The sequence below is a fragment of the Pongo abelii genome, chromosome 6 (genome assembly GCF_028885655.2).
Source record: "Pongo abelii isolate AG06213 chromosome 6, NHGRI_mPonAbe1-v2.0_pri, whole genome shotgun sequence".
NCBI classification, from domain to species: Eukaryota; Metazoa; Chordata; class Mammalia; order Primates; family Hominidae; genus Pongo; species Pongo abelii.
Genome location: NC_071991.2, coordinates 77,671,637 through 77,694,307, shown reverse-complemented (window position 1 = coordinate 77,694,307; position 22,671 = coordinate 77,671,637). Strand labels below are relative to the sequence as shown.

General features: G+C 35.6%; 1 protein-coding gene and 1 pseudogene across 4 annotated transcripts in view; one reads left to right on the top strand and one right to left on the bottom strand.

Moving 5' to 3' along the window:
* The window catches only part of UMAD1 (UBAP1-MVB12-associated (UMA) domain containing 1), a 301,427-nt gene that overhangs the window by 88,550 nt on the left and 190,206 nt on the right, over window positions 1-22,671 (top strand). The window lies entirely within an intron of this gene.
* Window positions 9,153-15,014, bottom strand: LOC134761773 (large ribosomal subunit protein uL23-like; annotated as a pseudogene).

The window sequence follows — 22,671 nt, the reverse complement described above, 5'->3', positions numbered from 1 at the left end:
GTAGGCACTGGCCATGTCTTCATCTTAAGAGCCATGGAAGCCAATGTTGAACATTAAGTTGAAGATGGGAATGAGCTGGACAATTATGGGTTTGAAATGATGTTCATTTTCATCCTTTGAGAGGACTTTGTTCTCTCAGACAGATGCTCTTCATTCTGTCACACACGTGGTACTTGGCTTCTGTGATTAGGGTGTCAGTCTCTTGCAGTCATTCTGCCACTTCAGGCTATTTCTTTTCTACCTCATTGATAAGGCTGCCATCTTCTGAGCTTGTATTTGCCCATTGTTATCCTCTACTCACTCTGGATTGTGCCCCAGACTTCATAGAGCCCTTTGACTTGATTTCTTTCCCTTCCTAGATCCTATAGTTAGCCTGGACAACTCTAAAATTCATGATGCCCCGGTGAACATGCTAACCTCAGTCTCCAAAGACTTTGTCAATGGAGCCAGCCATTCTCTTTTCTACCCCAGTCATTCTCTGCTGTGGTCTTGCTCCAGATTATATAATCACTCAGAGTAGTGCTACCTTGAAAAACGTAAATTTTAAACCCAGAAATCCTACCTTCTCGTGTCAGCTTGTCCCTCTTTCCTGCCACTATTCCTACTCGTTCACTGAATTCGTTGACAGCTGTTTGCTCAGTCTCTCATCACTTCCTGACTTCTCTTACCCAGTCTGGAGCCTACGGTCAATAGTTGCAGTGTTCTAAGATCAGGTCTCTATTATTTAGGACTCTGCCACTTTTCAACTCTGGATAAATTCGACTTTTCCCTTTTTCTGCCCTTGCTCCCAGGCTATTAAGCATTCCTGGAAAAAATCACAACTGTGATATGGGCACGATAATGTATCTTTGCTTTCCAGTTATGTGAGCTGTCAGCTCTCTTCTGTGGTCTTTTCTCATCACTTTTGTCTTAACTGGGTGAATTTCAACCTTGGCTGTACTTTGGAATCACCTGGGGTGCTATAAAAAATACCGACGTCTGCGATTTACTCCTAGAGATTTTGATGTAATTGGCCTGAAGAACACCTGGCAGGGACTTTTTAGACACTCCCCAGATGATTCTAACGTGCAGCTAAGATTGAGAACCACGTGCTAATGTGCCCACAGAGACTGATGGACATGTTTGCTGCTTCTTGCACTCTCTGCTAGTCCTTATTTTAAGCAATTGATCTTGTCTCATCCAGCTTCTCTTTCTTTTTCTACCTTTAAACTTACCTCTAATTGCATTCATACTTGCCTAGTTCATTCTTATTCTAGAGAAAAACAATTGCGTACATCCTCACGTATAAGCCCTTCAAAAGGTACACTGGGTGTCTGTCTCACCCTCTCTGCTCCTGATCTAAGCCAGATGATCTGAGTGGCTAGGTTTAAATAATAGGCATGTACTAATAAGCATGCATTTCTCTTAAAAACAAAACAAAACAAAAACCTGGGGGAAAAAAACCCTAAAAATCTGCCAAACCTAAAGCTAAGCAATATTAAGCAGAAAGATGACAATTTTCAAAGCAAATAATATTTGATGAAATATACTGAGATATGTGGTATTTAAAAGATGGTTGGGGCTGGATAGGGGTAGTAGTTGGAGTGGAAGCAGTGGTGGGAATGGTGGTGGGGCTTTGTATATTACAATAAAGTTGTTGAACTTTGAGTTTTAAATGTGTTGAAAGTTCCTCCTGGGGGAAAGGAGTAAAATGATCCAGTATGTTTTTTGTTTGTTTGTTTTTGTTTGTTTTTGAGATGGAGTCTTGCTCTGTCACCAGGCTGGAGTGCAGTGGCACCAGTCTCGGCTCATTGCAACCTCCACCTCCCGGGTTCAAGCAATTCTCCTGCCTCAGCCTCCCGAGTAGCTAGGACTACAAGTGCGTGCCCCCATGCCCAGCTAATTTTTGTATTTTCAGTAGGGGGGGGGGGTTCCACCATGTTGGCCAGGATGGTTTTGATCTCTTGACCTCGTGATCCACCTGCCTAGGCCTCCCAAAGTGCTGGGATTACAGGCGTCAGCCACTGCACCTGGCCTCAAGTATGTGTTTTAAGGATGGAACTATTGTAGTAGTGTAGGGCATGGTCTGTAAAGGAAACAGGTTAGAGGACATTTGGAAGCAATGTTCAGCGGTTTAAGCAAGAAATGATGATGTCCTGGACTAAAGTGGTAGCAGTGAGGAAGAAAAAGGAAAAGGAAAAACAAACAAACAACCCCCCCACCAAAAAACAAAAAAAACAAAAAAACACTTCTAGAGGTATTGTTAAAACTAGAATCAATAAGATTGGCTCATTTTGCATTCTGGAGAATTATGCCAAAGACTCATAGGCATTTAAGTTAATTCGCTCATGGTAATTAACCCAAAAGACTGCTAAATTGCCTATTTGTTTATAAGCTGCCGCAATAAAAGAGAGTTTTCAGAAAATTTTTTTTGAAAGAATAGAAATCTCTTCTATGGAGTGTAACACTAGAGCAAATTTGAAATAAGCTGTTTGATCAGTGACTCAGAATCTTTATAACGAGCCATTAAAATGTGTAAAAGAAGGCTTAAGTATAAAAATACCATAATCAGGAGAAGTGTAGTAGCTAAGGGCTTGGAATGTGGACACAGACTAGCTTTGAAGTTTATCTCCTGCCTTAACTGACCTGATGACCTTGAGCAAATTGTTTAACAGCGCTATGATTCATTTTCCTTATCCGTACAATGAAGACAGTAAGAGGGTCCACCTTAGAGGATTGTGAAAAATATCTGAGATAAATATTAATGACCATTATTTTGTTTTATATAGTCAATTTTAGATAGATATTCTTACATCTTCTGCTTGGATTACTTGCTCTAGCCATTGAGATTCACTAAATTATTCTTGTTATTTAGTAAGCAAATGCAATGAGTAATTCATGTTCCTTTTAATAAAATATTCATTGGCTGAATATTGGCCAACTGATATGTTTTTGTTAAACATAAAAAAGTAGATTCTCCCATGAAGTTCCAGTTGAGTGTTTTTTCTTGAAATTTACTAATTGTCCTTAACTTCTACAATCAATAAATTCTGTGAAGAGAAAGAAGTAGGGAGAACAGTAAGGTGAAAAGGCAAACATTTTATAATGAGTTGCTATTAGTCTTCTAACCTGGGAAAAATAATAAAGTTTCTAATAGATATATATAACATCATAGCCATTTGGGGTGTTTTAAAAATTTCCATGTTAACTTTAAACCTTAATCTTTGTTGTATTTGTGACAGAAAAAAAAATTAAAAATGACTTAAGTCAGTGTGCATAAGACTTTAACATTGCAGTTTAAATTTATAGACTTCAACATAACCACCAGTTTTTGGTGATCCAACATTCAGTCTGATTTTCCACCTCATTGAAAACATTCTACAGCTGCTGCCGAGTGATTTCATAAATTGCATTCATGATCCTGGCTGGAAGTTCTCTTAAAGAATGTGGTCTGGATGAATACACAACAGTTTTAACACAGTCCCATAAAATATAGTTCAGTGGGATAGGTCAAGTTTAAAGTTGCACAAGGATTTCATAAACACCCTGAGTAGATGGGCACTAAAACTTTGAATGTGTTATATGGAAAAACCTTATAAAGAGTGGCAGTGTTCCAAAGGTAGATTAAGTTGGTCATCTATGAAACAATTCCTACTACTGATGGTTCTTAATAGTACCACCTGCTAGTTGTTTCATATTAAATTGTGTGAAACAACACATTCTGTAAACTGATGAACTACTTATTTATTTAATAAACCCATCAATGAAAGAAACCTCTGTCATAAGTAATGGAGTTATTTATTAGGCCCAAAAAGTCTTAAGCCAGAAATGTCAGGCATTTTTCTGGACAAAGAGTGTTGTAATGTTGTATTGTTTTTTAAAACAGCAGCAAGTAGCACACGATACCCAGTTGGTATGTTTGTCCTTTATTTGGCTGGAAACTCCAGAATCTCTGGGTAGTCAGCTGAATGCCAATTTAAACCTCAGAAAGATATCAGTGGTCTTGGTGTATAGTTTCGAAGATACCGCTAGGCTTTAAGTATGCCCTGAAGCCTGACATTTTGGGTGCTTCACTGATGCATTTCCTTTGCTGATCTTATTTATTGGTTTAGTGAGAATATCTTTAATGACATGATAGTTGCTATCTTAGAAAGCAAGGCCAAACAATATAAACTTCATATTCCTAATTGAAGGAATTCCTCCTTCAATTCCGTACATTATAATTGTGGTCCCTTGTTAGAAGAGATGTTGCTCATGTTTTGAATTAATATGATGACATGAAATGAATGATACACAGAAAACATTAGCAATATATGGTAGTTTGACTTTGCCATCTAGTATGTCACCAGACATTGTACAGAATTATCCCAGGCCAGTTTTTAATACTAGCCAGTCATGTCAATTGAAGTTAGATATTCTCCCAAAATATTATTTTCAGTTATGTCACTAAACTTTTCTTTGTTTATAATAATATACGACTTTTTATAGTTGTGCATTTTATATGTCTAAAATAGTCCATTTGTATTTGTAGCTTTGAGCTATCTTGAATCTAGATAGCATACACCAAGACAGATTTCCCACATATTTTTAAAATTGATTATAGACTTGTGTAACACATAATATGAACATCTCTCTTTAGAGAAGAAAATATGAGTGTAATTTGATTCTTTTAGATAATCATGAGATTTTAATTTCCTTGGATTTTCAAAGGAATGTAATCTCTTTTCATTTTTTTGTTATAAATAGTTAAGAATTAACAGTGTGTGCTTTAATTACAAGGTATGTATAAGGTTATTCTCTCCCCCGCCACCACCCTTTTTTTAAACTTTTGATGTTTTTGATCAATGTCATTGTTATCAAAGTTCTTTTAGAGTTACTGCAGGGCTATAGGCTTAAGTTCCTTTTGAGATATTGTTCCCAGTTTTGTAATCATAGGAGACTTTGTTAGCTCACGACATCTCAGAGCTTTGAGCCCCCTGTGGTATGATTTTGGGTGTGCCAGGTCAAATTAAACTGTTATATTTACCCTAGTGTGGATGTGAATCTTCTCTTAGTTCCCAGAAATTCTCTGGTTCCTATGCCTTGGTGTTGTAGCTAACCTTTATTTATTATTAAGATTTTTAAATTTTAATTAAGGTCTTTAGGTTCGAAACCTTAAGAATTTCATGAATATAAGAAGCTTAATACTTTTGAAATTATCTTTTCATTTTAATTAAGCTATATTTTGGTGCTTTTACTTTCAGAGCTAAACCTCTCTCCCTATTCAGTGTTCACCCAAGTAAATTTGAAAGATGTTATTCTTCATTATATTCAAAAATATATACATTTTACTGTACATTTGAAGTTTCATCATAAATACTCAAGATCACAAGGAATTTTGTTAAAATAAAGCCCTTCACCATATCATGCTGAAACTAAATGCCTAGCCTCGAAGTCTTTTTTGATCTCTCTTATTTTCCATTCTTCCCTTAAAATAGTTACCTATCATTTCCATTAATGTGCATTAATCACCTTATGATATATCTTGTGGTCTTTAAAGGAAAATGATATGCTAGCTAACTTTATTTTTTCATACATAAAACAATGTGTTTAACCCCAAGTGTATTAACAATGCTTTGCAATTTCCTGCAATGCTTAGGAAATATCTAAGATCTAAGACTACTATACCAAAAAGCACATTGAATTTGAATTCTATTTTTGCATAGTAAATATAAAATTATATTTTATAGTCCTAAAATTATATTTAATAAATATAGTGTGAGCAGGGTATTATTTTAGTAGTTTCTGTCATGAAATACTTATGTCTCACAAACCCAATGGTATAAAAAAATTTCAAGAACACATCAAATAAATTACAGTTTAATAAACAATGATTTGTCCATGACGAGTGATTATGCCTTAAATTAATATTGTTGCAAGGTCAAAGAGAAAAGTTGACATTGGTAACACACCACTCTTGAAGATACAGACATTTTGGCAAAAAATAACCCATTATGGGATCAAATTAGAAGGAAAGGTAGTAATAATTTAAAAGTAATTCTAAAGGTACAATATGTGCAGATACACACATACTCTAAAGACTTCTGCAGACTTTTAATCCAAGCTTAATTTTAATGTGTTGTAGACATTTCTTGGAAAACCACTGGGGTAAATCCACATCCTCACCTTTTTTTTCTTTTTTTGAGACAGAGTTTCACTCCTGTTGCCCAGGCTGGAGTGCAATGGCGCGATCTCTGCTCACTGCAACTTCCGCCTCCCGGGTTCAAGTGATTCTCCTGCCTCAGCCTCCCGAGTAGCTGGAATTACAGGGGTGTGCCACCATACCCAGCTAATTTTTGTATTTTTAGTGGAGACGGGGTTTCGCCATGTTGGCCAGGCTGGTCTCGAACTCCTGACCTCAGGTGATCCACCCACCTCGGCCTCCCAAAGTGCTGGGATTACAGGCGTCAGCCACCGCGCCCGGCCACATTCTTATCTTAAATATGAATTTCTTCAGAGTTAATTTCTATCAAGGCAGTTTTGATTATTTTGACCCAATAGTTTTAGTTTTCCCAAAGTCTGCCTCACTGAATTTAGGAGGACTTGGAAGCACCCAAAAAGTATCTTCCACAGATTTTTTGCTATAGGAATTGTGTTTCTGAAAGTTTGTACCATCATTAGGCACATCCATAGGAATGGATCTACCATTGTTTGTCCATGATTGGAGAATTGCTTTCCCTGATGAAATATTTAGATCTTCTGGTAAAGGAGAAGCTGTGCTATTTCTTACAAAGAGCTTTACCATTTGGTGAGAAAGAGGGATGTCTTTTGAATGTTGCAGTGAAATGAATGAAATGCAGTTTTGTGTTGTCCTCCCCAATGTCCTCAACACATTCTCTTGGGACAAAGGCCTTCCTGGTTGTAGTAAGAATTTTCAGTGTTCTTAGTAGTCATTTCTCTCTTCAGTTCCCAATATAAATGTTGCATATTATGACTTGAAAAACTTAGTTTTTGAAAGTGCCTGCTGGTCAGGGCTTCTTCCTGAGATGGATCCCTTTGGATTTTTGCAGCTCTGTTTTGAAATTGCATGTTTCTTCCTTGTAAGTACCAGCTGTCATTCTAAAACATGGGTCTTCAGATCACAGCTCAATTTTCCACCTCCCAATTTGATGAAGGTGGGTTTAAATGACTCTTCACCTGCTGAGTTTCTACTTCTGTGCATAGGAGGAGGAATTCTGCTTATTTAGATTACGTTTATTCACGCACTACTTTCAGAGATTCAGTCGTCTTTATTTATTTGATTCCAGTGTGCTCTTCAAATGATCTCCATCAATGCAGGCCTCCTGATGTGCATGATAGCCCTTATTTACTGGTTTTCATTTCGCAGAACATATTTTTCTTCATCTTATTTACTAAAAATGTTTCTTCCAAAGTCTTGTTCTTTTCTTTAAGAAAGAATTCTCTCTCTGAATCCTAAAGTCCTTTCTTGATGTCTTCATATCCAGTGACTGAGAAAATAAGAAGCAACAGACTCATTGGTCCATGTTGAGATGGGAGTAACTGTATCTCTCCTCTGAGCTTTTCCACAATTCAGAAGACAGATGTCATCCTTTACCAATGCATCTCTGACAGCTGAAGCCTGGCTTCCGGTGGCCTCCTGCTGAGCTGGCCGCTTTTCATTCTCCAGTGGTGGGAAACAATCTGAAAACAACCTGGGTCGCCAGAGGTCATCAGGCCTCTGGTTTCCCCGAAGACCCCACTGCTTCTCCAGAAGCTGCCATGGCCACCTTGCTCTCAGAGGGGTTTTCATTCTTTGGCTTGGGCCATGCCTCTGTCCAATAGGTTCTCTAAAGCTACATTTTGCGAATCCTGTCGTCTTTTGGAGAGAAAGGAGTTAAGCTTACAAATTATATATAATTTCTATATATTAATTTAGGGGAAAACCCCATTGTCTACTAAGTCAGACACTTGGAGCTGAATCTCAGCTCTGCTACTTGCCAGCTGAGACTTTGGTGAATTAATTAACCTCTCTGGGCTTCAGTTTTCTCAGCTGTGAAACAAGGATGATGACATGGACTCAGTAGGGCTGTTGTGACGTTTAGATCTAATAACTTATGTAAATTAAAATACCAGCCCAGTGGGTGCTCAGTCAACAGCAGTTTGGGTGCTCAGTCAATAGAAGCTTCCCCTTCTCTCCACCCGAAACCTCAGGTTTCTACCTACCACCAGTTCTTACCTTTGGATTTTGTTTTTATCTTGTGCATTATTCAATCACAGGAACACATAACATTTAGTCATGTTGTAGGATTAAAAGCCTGGAGAAAACAAACTACTGCCACAGCATGAATGAAGAACTAAATCAGTGGGAAAAACTCAGTGTTATTTGATTCATTTCACCTATGACAGTTTATTTATTTTGGGGGACAGCAGTGGTTGTACTATTATTTTAAAGTGTACATTGAGATTTATAAAGTGTTAATTGTGCTTATATTTTCACCTATCAAAAAATGATTGTTTTTGCTTGATTTACCTAGCTAAGTTTTTGCTAAATTTGGTCTCCTTGAAGCTGGGTATATTGTCTTTTTCTGTACAGTAACTTAAGAATGTGGAATGTGGGCAGATAGCATAATTTATAGTAGTTAAACTTTTATTAGATTGTTGTGAAGATTAAATGAGATAATACATGCCAGAGGCCTAGCCCAGCACTTGCATACACTAAGTCAATAAATATTATTCATTATTCTGCAGTGGAAAATTTAGTGTCACTAAAACTTTGTCTTGCTAGTCACCTTAAAACAGACAACATAACCTAGTTCTTCATGTTATCAATTGAGAAAATGGATTCTAAAGTCAAGCTAACAGAAGAATGTCACTTTAATACATAAACGGGTATAATTTTTTTGAATTGATAAAAGGGTCTGTAGAATATTAAACAGCAGTTATTAAAATAATTAATTCCATTTCTTAAAGAAGTTTAGTGTGACCAACCACTAGTGTAGGCATTGGAAGAATTTAGTATATTTTGTAAAATTTTTTCCAGCATGGGATCTGACTCTCTGAACCTGAAAATGAAACAAACAAAACAGAGGCTTGTTCTGCCTATGCCCTTAGAGCCAAAAAATAAATCATTGCTGTATTCATCAAGTCATAAAATTTAAATCATCTCTATTTGAGTTGGATAACTTGCTGCGGTATTTGACACTAACCACTGGTTCAAGCAGGACCTGGTGATGTTTAATGGACTATTGTTCAAAGTCATTGGACTAAGTTGTTGCATTGATATAAAAGTTTTGCAAAATCACATGGTTGTGAAAGAAATCTTCCACTAAGCAATGAATATAAATGAAATTTATTTGTCCTTGTAACCAAATGCTGTTCAGGAAAATTTTTTGCTTTAGCTTTACAGCTAATTTGCCCTTTTTCTGGGATACTTTTAGGGCTGTGGCTACCGAGTGACATCATATGTAGGCATTTCTGTATATGTTTCTCCTGCTTTCCTATTTTCTGTAGGACAGAGTTGCCAGCTGTCATCCTCTCTGGGAGGGTACCGATGCTCAAAAAATGGCACTACCTTTCCTCTCAGCAGTAAAGTGCCAGTGTTTCTTTTACAGTTGCCATGTGCAGATGCCTTGTCATGGCTGCATTCGGAATTTAGATGATAGCTGCAGAAGGTGGAACCATTGGCTGTAGGGTGAATGGTCTTAAGTTTTCAGCTGAGACATAGGTAGGAAGAGGAAACTGAAAGGAGGCTCGGCACAGGGAATGAAATCCTGTTGTTTGGATTCTTGAAAGAACAGGAAAAAATTTCAGGAAAAAGGATGAGAAATTATTTTTACTTTTCAGCACCATTATTCAGGCACAAAATCTGGACAACAAATTATAAACTTAAAGCATTTCAAGTGTCACTTAATTGTTACGTAAGTATACTTTAAGTAGCTTAGATTAATGTATTTTTAATGTAGGAAATTAGCATAGTTTGTTAAAAGATTTTAATTCGACAGACCACAGATGAGTACATGTAAATACTTAGTAATGAACTGCTGCATCAGTAGGCATTTGAGGTTTAATCATGCAGTCAATATTATATCTCACTGTCATTACCTTGCCTGGTCCCTGTGAAATTTATCATATTTTTAGTAAGCTGCTGTAGCCTTAGGTGAGATTTGGTATTTTTCTTCGTTACTAACACCTGCTCTTTTCATGGTACTCTTAACAAAATAAAATAGTTTTGTTTTGTTTTGGTAGCAAGCTTAACAAGTGTTTTTTTGAAGTAACTGATTATTTGCTCTTGTGCAATGTGGTTTGACCTCAGCACCTTTGCTGTCTAAAAATGGTCAGAAATATTTTCCAAACTTAAAATAGATTCTTCAAGATCTATTTTTCTCAAGGAAACTGTTTGATGTTCCTAGTGACATAACAAATCAATCAAGCAAAAACTTTAGAAAATCTGGATATTTATATTAGGGTCAAAAAGCACTTAATATTTCCTGATATGTTAAAAATGGAAACTGTAAGTTTATACTAATCGAGTTATTTTTTGCAGAGAAATTATGAGATCTTTGATTTTTCACTTTGTAATGAGGACAGATTCATGAGGAGTAGAAGAAATGGCTCAGCTTGCTATTGAGTAGTTAGAGAAACTTGTGAAGACATTCAGATTCTGCTTATTTGTCTATACAAAGGAGAGCACAGGAAGATTAACCAGGCAGGCCTGAAGAGAAATCTGAGTCAGCATCCTTGCTACCTGTGTCAATGGGGAAAATAGTAAGGCAGCTTAAATAAGTCAACACTGTTAAGCATCTAATTACTATACAGTGAATCCTTTTTCCCCTTCAGATAGAAGCATGATTGTTAAAAGTTCTTGAAACCCTGGATTGCTACTACTTTCAAGGCATGAGACGGATTTGAAATTCTGGGCAGCAAGCTATCACTTTCATTTGAAAACTGGCTTTTCTTTCTTTGTTTCTTCCTTTCCCTCTTTCTCTTTTAACCAAAATCTAATTTATCAATCGCAAAGTTTAATAAGAGTAAAGAATTTCAGTATTTGGGTCCAAACCTATATAATGTTTACAAGCACCTCCAAGGATGTATTGTGAGAATTCATGTCTATCCTTTTCGATAACCTTAAAAAGAGTTATCTGTTTTCTCTCCCCACCCAAATGGAATTGCAAGATTACTTTGTCTATAAATCCTTAAAAAACAACTAAATCCTTCTTCAAACTGTTATAATTTTAGCTTTATGCTACTTTTTATGGTAAGATTGACAAGTTTTCTATCAACTTCTTAAAACATTCTTTTATTTGCCCTAAATTATTTCAAGTATAAGTTGGTATTGCTTTTCTTCTAGAATTTTGAAATTTAGTGAACAAATTCAAGTAGAACATACCCTTCATACTGTTCATAACACTATGTACTCTTTTAATCTGCCTTTTGCATTGCCCTTTCCATATGAGAAGTCATAACCCTCGGTTGTAATTTACCTCATACAGCAATCAATGATTTTGTGATCATTTTAGTTTCTTTGGACCTTATCCAGCATCTGTTTATGTCTTGACATGTAGATACCAGAATTGAAGACAATTTGAAAACTGGCTTTCCTTTGTTTCTTCCTTTCTCCTTTTCTCTTTTAACCCAAATCTGTTTTATCAGTTGCTAATTTTAATGAGTGAAGAATTCCAGTATTTGGGTCCAAACCTATATAATGTTTGCAATCACCTCCAAGGATGTATTGTGTGAATTCATGTCTGCCCTTTCTGGGAATAAGTTTAAAGTTTTCTTCTGTTAATGTTGAAATTAGGAATTCATTTTTTCTTTAAATTCTTGCAAAGCCTGACTTTTAGACTTTTTTTTTAATTTTACATTTCATTTATTTGACAAAACCATTAACATAGCTAATAGCATGGCAGTGAGCAGTTGTGCAGTTACATAAACTTCTTCAGGTTATAAAGCTTCTATTTTGTATGATGTGGCAGTAATTCAGGGAGTAAGTCTTGATAAAGTTTCTCTAGGTGCTCAACTTACTAGGAGAACTTTGGATTCCTTTAAAGAGCAAGGAAAATATAGTCTTAAAAAAAAAAGACTGTGGCCGGGCGCCACCGGTGGCTCACGCCTGTAATCCCAGCACTTTGGGAGGCTGAGGCGGGCGGATCACGAGGTCAGGAGATCCAGACCATCCTGGCTAACACAGTGAAACCCCATCTCTACTAAAAATACAAAAAATTAGCTGGGCGTGGCGGCGTGCGCCTGTAGTCCCAGCCACCCGGGAGGCTGAGGCAGGAGAATGGCGTGAACCCAGGAGGCGGAGTTTGCAGTGAGCCGAGATCGCGCCACTGCACTCCAGCCTGGGCTACAGAACGAGACAACGTCTCAAAAAATAATAATAATAATAATAAAAATAATAAAAAAACACTGTAATGTAATGAATTGAAACATGATTAGAATGACAGTTGAGGTCCTCTCTGCTTATTGAACCAACAATAACTTAAACAAACTTAAACCACTGATTTGCTGAAAACAACTGTAGACTTTTCAGTTAACTACAATTAGTGTGATAAGAGCAGAAAAAAACCTGCATTTCTTCATCCTTGTAAAACTTGACTATTAAGTAAAAGGCTTTAAGTCAACTTATTAAAAATAGAACACCTTTGTAAAATGAAAAAATACAGTCATTTTTTACTACTAAATAAAAAATATTTTTATTTTTAGTGTAATAAAATCAATCGTTTTATAGTTATAGTGTTGAAAAAATATTTCTTACCAACTGCCTTTGAAAAATTTTCATAAATACTATTTTTAAATGAATACTGATGTGAGACAGTTCCATTGTACAGCACAGGGCTTGGTACATAATAGATGTTTAGTAAATGCTTGTTGATATGATGAAAGTTTGGCAACATCCAAAGCATCGTAACCAGGAGGCAGTTGAATATATGCCTTCTCTCCATCAGGCCGAATCAGGTGTTGACCTTGGCCACATCAATGTCATAGAGCTTCTTCACAGCCTGTTTGATCTGGTGCTTGTTGGCTTTAACATCCACAATGAATACAAGCGTGTTGTTGTCTTCTGTCTTTTTCATGGCCGACTCAGTGGTCCGCGGAAATTTGATAGTATAGTGATTAAGCTTGTTTCTCCTGGGGGCGCTCTTCCGAGGATATCTGGGCTGCCTCCGGAGTCGCAGTGTCTTGGGCTGCTGGAAGGTGGGTGACGGGCAGATCTTTTTTTTTTTTTTTTTTTTTTTTCCTGTGGCTGTGGGCACCTTTCAACACTGCCTTCTTGGCCTTCAAAGCCTTTGCTTTGGCTTCAGCTGTAGGAGGGGCAGGAGCCTCCTTCTTCGCTTTCGGCGCCATCTTGCGAAAAGGGTCAGGACAATTTATAGAAGGATTAAAGGATTGATACTGTCTCGTAATAAGCCTAAAAGAACCATAATTTTCAAGTGATTTTTCATGATTGTCAACTAAGAATAAAATAAATATGAATAATCAAACAGTTGAAATTCTGTATTTATTTCTCTAAAATCAGCTTGATTGATGAGAAAGTTATTATTGCTTGACATTTTAATTTTTCCAGTTTCTGATATTGATGCTTTATTTTGTATAAAATGGCACTGTGATAGACTATTTACTATTCTTTCTGTCATAATAGACTTGCTTTAAACTAACCCCATCAAAGTGCTATATGTTCAAAATATAATCATGTTAAGGTAATAATTTTCAGTGTATTAGAAAAGATTTGTATAGAAATATTTATTGTAAAGCACGTGCGTTTTACACTCCCTGCACTAGGTTGTTTTTGTTTGGTCTCTATGTATATATATGTATTTACATTCCTGTTGAAATCTGAAGAAGGTGGTGTGTATTTAAATGTTACTTTTAGTTTATTCACATGAATATGAATTTCTGTGTAAGTAGGTATCTAAAATTGGTTTAGAAACAACACAATCAGTTTTGGTCTGGTGGTGCAGGATGAAATTTATATACATTTACATACTTACAAATAAGTTGCTTTAAAATTAAAGTAGGAGATTAAATGTAGTGTGAATTGCTATGCAAAATCTAAGCACAGCATAATTAGCAAAGGATAGTAGAAATGCAATTTGTTAAAACCTGAATTGTAACAGTCAATTAATTTCCTCACAACGTGAAATAGCAAAACAATTAACAAACATCATTTGTCAAAAACAGTGTTAAGGCAGGTTAAAGAACTACAGATACAAAATTTATTAATTATAACATTGAAAACAGAATGTTCAGTAGTGTTTAAAGATGTTTTGATAGTGTTTACAGATTTTTTTAACTGATTGATTTATTTCAGTAAATTTTCCAAAGTCATGTTAATACTTTCCCCTTATGTGTGTTTGGGCTCATAACACGTTTTAGATGTGAGATTTTCCTACTCTGGACAAAGTGAGTCTACTGGAGAAAGAATCTATTCATTATTAAAGCAGGGGAAAGTAAGCTAATATACATATATGTGTATATTATACATATACATATATATTTTCCATCCTGCACTTTTAAAAAAATATTGTATTAAAATTATATAACAAAATTTTCCATTTTAACCATTTACAAGTGTACAATTTAGTAGTGTTAATTATATTTATGATGTTGTAAAACCATCACCACTGTCTATTTCTAAAGCTTTTCCATCACCCCAGAGAAACTACTTTTAAAATAAAATCTTTATTGAGATATAATTAATATACCATAACATTAACCTAAAGTTTACGATTCAGTGGCTTTTAACATATCCACACAATTGTACAACCATTACCATAGTTAATTTTAGAACATTTTCATCACCCCAAAAGAAACCTCTATATCCATTAGCAGTTACTCACTATTTCCCCCAAATCCTCCTTCCCCTAGCCCTAGTCACCCAGGAATCTACTTTCTATCTCTATAGATTTGTCTATTCTGGGTGTTTCATATAAATGAAATTTTAAACTAGGTAGGTTTTTGTGACTGGCTTCTTTTACATTTTCAAGACCTCTCTATGTTGGAGCAGATATCATTACTTCATTCATTTTTATTGTTGAATAATATCCCATTGTATGGCTATCCCACATTTTATCTATTCACCGATTGATGGACATTTATGTTGTTTTTGCTTTTTGGATATAATGAATAATGCTGCTGTGCACAGTTGTGTACAGGCTTTTATGTAGACATGTATTTTCATTTCATTGAGTGTATACCTAGGAGTAGAATTGCTAGGTTATATGGCAGTCCTATGTTTAACCATTCGAGGAATTGCCAGACAATTTTTCAAAGGGATTTGCTCCATTTCATAGTCCCACCAGCTGTGTACAAGGGTTCTCATTTCTCCGCATCCTGGTAACACTAATTGTTACTGTTTTTTTTTTTTTTTAAATTATAGTCATCCTAGTGAGTGTGATTTAGTATCTCATTGTGGTTTTGATTTACATTTACCTGATGGCTAATGATGTTTTCATGGCCATTTATATCTTCACTGGATAAATGTCTATTCAGATATTTTGTTTATTTTCATATTATTTATCTTTTTATTATTGAATTGTAAGAGTTCTTTATATAGTCTAGATACAAGCCTTTTACCAGATATATATGATTTGCAAATATTTTTTCCCATTCTGTAGGTTGTCTTTTCATAATACAGTTGACTCTTACAACATGGGAGTTAGGGGCACTGACCCCTGTGCACAGTCGGAAATCTGTGTATAAGTTTTGACTCCCCCAAAAACTTAAACTACTAGTAGCCTACTGTTGACTGGAAGTCTTACTGATAACGTAAACAGTCTATTAACACATACTTTATATGGTATATGTTTTATATACTATATTCTTACAATAAAGCAAGCTAGAGAAAAAAGGATGTTATTAAGAAAAACATAGAGGAGAGGTACTATACTTACTATTCATTAAGTGGAAGTGGATCATCATAAAGGTCTTCATTCTTGTTGTCTTCACTGTGAGTAGGGTGAAGAGGAGGAGGAAGAGGGGAGGTTGGCCTTGCTGTCTCAGGAGTGGCAGAGGGGGAAGAAAATACATGTATAGTGTACGGCTGCAGTTCAAACCTGTGTTGTTCAAGGGTCAGCTGTACTTTCTTTTTGAGATTCTGCTGTTGCTTCTCTCTGATTTCTAATTATATCATGACTTTATTTGGGGAAACTCTGAACTCCTTATGGGATGTGCCTATCAGTGATAAGCTGAGAAAGGCCTCTGTGCTGGCCAAATCCATTTCTTACCCCTGGGCTCTGTGCTGTAGAATTCAGGAAGCATTTATTTTGGTATCTGCTGATGTACTAGACACTATGACCAACTTTTGGGAATAAATATAAGATGGAACCCATTCTCAGTAAGCTTATAATCAAGCGAACAGGTCAGAGAAAGTTGAGTTGTCAGGAAAAATCACTGTCTTTATAAACCAAGGAGAGTTAATTTTATTAGGTTTATGATATTAACTTGCAGATCATAGAAGGAGACTCGAATATCACTGAGTATATTTTACTTCGTGGTCTGTAAAAAGTAGTCTAGTACAATGACAAATGGTCTGTTTCCCCACATTTTCTTTCCATTCCCCCTCATTGGAGCTCTTTGCTCAGTCTCTCTGGGCCCTGGAAGTTTACATTGGTTCCTTATTCTTGTCTTTTCCTGGGCTGTTTCTTTTCTCTTTCCTTATCCAGGTCTGTCTGGGTCCAAGACTTACCTACTCATGGCTCACTGCACCCTCAAACTTCTGGGCTCAAGAGATCCTCCCACCTCAGCCCCCTGAGTAGCTAGGACTACAGGCATGTGGCACCACACTCAGCCAATTGGTGCCTTTCTGATGGTCTTTTTTTCCTCTCCAATTAGCATAGTGCTGTTAAACCTTGCGTCTTAATTAATATTCTCGTATTTGAATGCTTAGTTGCTCTCATAGTTTGCATGCACCATAGAGTTTGTACTGTTTACTTCTTTGGCGCACTGTGTGTGGAGCTGAGTAGAAGAAACATGGTAAAAGCACAGTGTACTGTTCTAACTTTGCAAAATCAGTTGGGAAAATGATAGAGGGACGCACTTTAGACAAATGGGCAAAATAGAGCAATGGGTTAGCAAATGCAGAAAATTATGTAGTTAATTAAACAACCTAATATGTTGAGTTGAAGGCAAAGAAAATATACAATTTATAATTGCATTTTAGAGTATTTAAAAATGCTCCTTTCTCTTATCCCCAGCCTTTTCATTAGATAAGCAGTTTTAGTGTGCTAACTTGGAACTCATACACGTTTAAAGTCTTTCATTTCACACATGTTGCTTAAATATGTGCATGTAGTTTTTGCCTTAGCTACTGGCCTAATAAAAGCCTCTTGTGAATGCTTATCACCTTGTAAAGTAGTTACCAGAGCTACAGTAAAATTTGCCTGCCAGTGAAAAGGCTTTGACTTCCCTAGAGGAAGAATAAAAAACATATGAGACAAATAGCAGCAACTGAAATTATCTGGTGCAGAACGTGGCAGAATGCCAGCCAAATGCCCTGTCCCTCAAATGTTTCACACCTTTATCTTCATTCGCTAAAAAGGCCACCTTATTTAAAGAATTTCAAACACAACTTGAGAATGCCTTATTATTGGCTTTGGCACAGTTTACACATACAATCCTCTTTCTTATTGCTATCTTCTGGTATTAAGGCCCTATAGATTTAAGAGATTTTTTTAAAATGTTTATATTTCTTTTAAGTGGAGTGCATGTTTGTGTGTGTGTGTGTGTGTCTGTGTGTGTGTGTGTGTGAACTGTTATTGGAAGTTATTGCCATGTTTATTTTAGGCACTTCATACATCTAATTAGAAATGATGTTTATTGTTAAGTAGGCAAAGTTGCCTTCAAGTACATGGTGAGAAATAGTAATGAGATACTTTAGCCATTAGGCCACGAAGACTTTTCCCTAAATAATAGGGAAGGAATAAATCCTAGTATTGTTTTGGAGTTGCTACAGGAGAACAGAAATTGTTTAAACGAGAGAGTTTCAAAAGGCCCCACTAGAGTTAAGTATATTTAATTTAATTAGGTAATCAGTATTATTCTTGCAACTATTAATGGCACCTCATTTGTTTAACACCTGCTATATCATAGAGCATTTCATACGTGCTACTTTATTTGATCCTTTCAGAAATCCCTAGAACAAGGCAGGGCAAATGTTTTCATCTTGGTTCATGGATGAGGAAAACCAAGACTCAAAGATATGCAGTGACTTGGTCGAGGTCACAGAGTAGTAGAGGGTGGCTCTCTTTCCATTACAGTGACAGTCAGAAAGCGTCAAATCTTAGGTTATCGTGACACTTAGTAATTATGAAGTATATTTTTTCCAAGAAATAATAAGCCTTTTAGGCAATTGAAACTGCCAAGAAGGCTGCCAGAGGAGTAACTCAAAACAGAACAAACATGGAGGTTTTTGGTCCTTTCATCTCTAGCACTGGGCCCACTATGTCAGGTTTCAGGAAATGGGAAATCTTCATTGTTACTTGCTAGGTTGCCTTATTTCACCATTTAATGGAAAACTTAGTCTTCATTATTTTCAGTTTAACAAATAATTTTCCGTAGAGGAAAAGAAAGTTTTGCCTGTGTTTTGGGGAAAATGTATAGAAATTAAATCTAAATCATTGAATTATTAGATGATGTGCCATTTCTGAACCAAAAAAGTAGGAAAACAATGCATAATCATCTAATAAAGTATATGTTTTATGATTATATATTATATGTTTCTTGTTTTGGTTTTTGAGACGGAGTCTCGTTCTGTGGTCAGGCTGGTGTACAGTGGCACGATCTCAGCTCACGGCAACCTCCGCCTCCCAGGTTCAAACGATTCTCCTGCCTCAGCCTCCTGAGTAGCTGGGACTACAGGGGCTTGCCACCACACCCAGCTATTTCTTTTTTTTTTTTTTGTATTTTTAGTGGAGACAGGGTTTCACCATGTTGGCCAGGATGGTCTTGATCTCTTGACATCATGATCCGCCCACCTCGGCCTCCCAAAGTCCTGGGATTACAGGCGTGAGCCACCATGCCCGGCCTATATGTTTTATTTTATAAAGTTACATGTTTTATTATTTACTTTTTATTATGTAATTGTTTATGTTATAAAATTATAATAATTCCTTAAACCAAATTGTATTCCATAAATTATAACATATAAATTCAATATGCATTTATAAAATAAAGATTTCTAGAAATATGATAGACTAACAGTGATATTTTGAAATCTGCTTCTGCCACAGAACTAGATAACCATTTCCAGATTGGAATATAAATTAATCAATGTCTTATTGTTAGAGCTGCTGTAATTTTTTGAGGGGAGCAAGTGAGAAAGGACTTATTTTTGGCTTAGATTTACATTTACAGCAAGGTTATCAACATTTTCCTGTGGTGGCACATTAATATTAATAATATAATCATAATGCTGATTTACACATTTACCAAATTCCCATCTATTACCTTCATTCCTGTTAAAATACAATCTATCATGTTGTTCTTTGGGGGTGAGTAGTACATTTATAGACATATAAGTATATGTGTATATATATATATTTGTATATATAAAAATTTACATTTTTTATTTTTATTTTTAGGAGCAAAAATTTGGGGAAAATAATGTAATATTTATCAGAAGGATACTTTAGGATTTAGCTCTATCAGCCAGGCAGGGTCATCAGTAAATCTAAGAACTGCCAAACTTCTCACACTCCTAATTCCCTCTTTTGTTCCTCCTTTTCTGACTGTGCTAGAGATATCCTATTACACATGATTTTCTTTTACTCTGGGCTCTTCTTTGCCCAGATCAGTGTGATTGCATTGCATTGATTTCTGTATTTGCTTAAAAAAAATTTCCCTTGATGATGTTTTTAAATTTTCTAGCATGAGCCTTTCCATACTTGGTATTGGTGTTTTATAATAGATTTGAGTACAGGTTTGTGGAGGATTCCATAACAAATTCAATTTATCAGTTACTTATTTTTAATGTTAAAATAACTGCAACAATTCCACAATAAATAGAGTGAAATTTGATGTGCTAAATTAATTTAAATGGTTTTGACACGTTTTCCTTAAAGGACTCTTTTCTAGGTTTTTATAATCTCACCTCAGTGAGAGTACAGTGTGGTTTAATTACTTTCCAGCAGTGCACACTTTAATAGCCCGTATTCCACGTGAAAGCTATGTGTCTTCTGTGGGTTTGAACTGTTTCTGCCTAATCCAAGGAAAAATATTTGAGGAACATTAGTTAATGTATTTTCCAGGAATGGGAGTGGGTAAGCGTTTTTTTCATGGCTTATAGAATATTTAGCAATTTTAGCTTCCAGTACTTAATTTTATAGTGTTCTCAGTACTGGTGGCAAAGGCTTCCTTCAGAAAAGTGAGAAATTATGTGAATTCCCCTCTTGGCATGCTTAGGAGGGCAAGTCATAAATCTTTACTCTCATATTTTTCTAAAATAAAACTGGGCATTGATATTTGCTGTGATCTAATATGTAGATATGATGAAAAGATTTATAAAATAGTATATATTGAGATTTTTGTATGTTCTCATAAAAGGTGCTATAAATTGAAACATTTATTACACAGAAAACATCTAAGATAAGATTATTATTTTCCAGGATAGTTTATCTAAGTTCTGTAAAACTTTTAATAATGTAGGTAACTACTAATGAAAGGACGTTATGTGTCACATTTGCATTCATAAATATCCATGAAGGATCTCTTTCACCAGTGTTATTCAGTCCCAGTCCAAGACAAGGTCAGACATTGATTATGTTTGACATCTTAACAAAAGTGAATAGGGAAGATAAATATTCTTAATTATACTGCTAGAATGGTGAGAGGCAGTGGTCTATAATGTAAGGTATAATATATAAAGAGGAATATTAGCAAAATAGAATTATGGTCAATTGCAATTATAGTAACTTCTATTTATTAAGTATCTTCTACTACATACTAGCTCTTTATATATGTCTTATATAATGTAATTTTAACTAATATCTTAAGAAGTTTAGGTAGTATTTATACCCATTTGCCCAAATCTGGAAACAGAGTTTCCAAAAAATTAACTAACTTCCTTAAAACTGCCCAGCTAGAGTCCATTTCACATCCGTCAGGCTCTACTAAGCTGCTTGTCAGTCTTTGATTTCCTCATGATCAGAGATAGATATGGTATTGATAATGTACAAATTGTTTATTTGGCCCAGAAATATGTTTTTGCTTTTAAATTTGAACTAATTATCTTTGGCAGTTTGAAATGTACAATACTTGATGGAAAATAATAAAACTCCACTCAAATTAGAATAACTACCTGATTTCTTGATTATAGCTTCTTTAGTGACTGCCCATTTTATATTATACACAGTTACATATTTTTCTTATATTTAACAAACATGTATACAACACTACTGTGTGTAAGGCACTGTTCTAAGTAGTTACAAACATGAATTCATGTAATCCTCACCAGTATACTTATGGGGTAGGCATTATTTTATCCCCATTTTACAAATAAGATAAATGAGGCACAGAGAGGTTAAGTAACTCACTCAAAATCACACAGCTAGAACATGGCGGAGCTGAGATATAAACCCAGTCAGTTTGGCTGCAGAGTGCTCTTAACTGTATATATTTTTCAGATGTTGCAGAATTTGGTGAAAGCAATAATTGTTCTAATCCTATTGCTGGATTTAAAAGCAGGAAAGGGTAAATAGAGATAGCAAACAGTGTCAATAAGGTATTTAATAAGAAGTAATGACACCCATAATACCTTGAAATTCCCTATATTAAAAATACAAGATGAATTGTAAAGAGAAACTGAAAACCAGCTTTAACTGTGTTAAAAGCCAGTTGAGACTTCTACTTTATTTATCCATTTGATATTATGCAGGCTTCTCTTTGTGTATGTAGCTGAGCAATGTGAATATAATGCTGTCATTATTGTTTTCTGTGTTATACCACTAGTTACATTACTTCAGCTTATGAAGTACAGTATTCAGCTCTGCCGATGACTATATCTCTCCCCAATTATATGTATCATGATTTTAGCCCATATTTTATAAATGAGAGATAATTTTAATGAATGTGTGGGGCAAATAAATCTTTTAGAGTTGGTATGTTAAAATAGGGCTGAAGTTTCAAGAATTGTAGAGAGAGAGAGACTAGATGTGCCAATGGAAACAGTGGATTGGTGAAACTGAAACTGAAGAAATTTCTGATAAGTTAGAGATTTTTGGTTAACTAAGATTTCAACCTGTGTGAATCTCAATTTTGGCAAAAATGAGGAATGTAAGCAATTCTAGCTTTACAATGTGGAAAAGTCAGGGAAAGTAAATTAGACTTTGCACTAACACTTCCTATAAGCATATGTCACCCTGAAATTGAATGTTATATATGAGGGTGGAGGGACAGGTGGGGACAAACACCCAGCTCCTCCTGGGCTTGAGCCAAGGACCTTTGGCTTTAGTTGGATCTTCTAACTTCTCTGTTTACCTGTAATCAGAGGCAAATTTACCAGGAGTGAATTTACTGGGATTTAGGTTTCAGGACCTCTGACTTGCACAGACCTCCTCCAAGGCTCTGTGAGGACCTCTAGCAATGTGTTCACATGATCATATGGTTTTGCAAAATTTGAAGAATTTAAAGGTATTTAAGCATAACTAGTTAAGACTGCTATCTCTTTTCTACTCTGACCATCTTTCTATCACATTTCCTCACATGGGATTGCTTTGG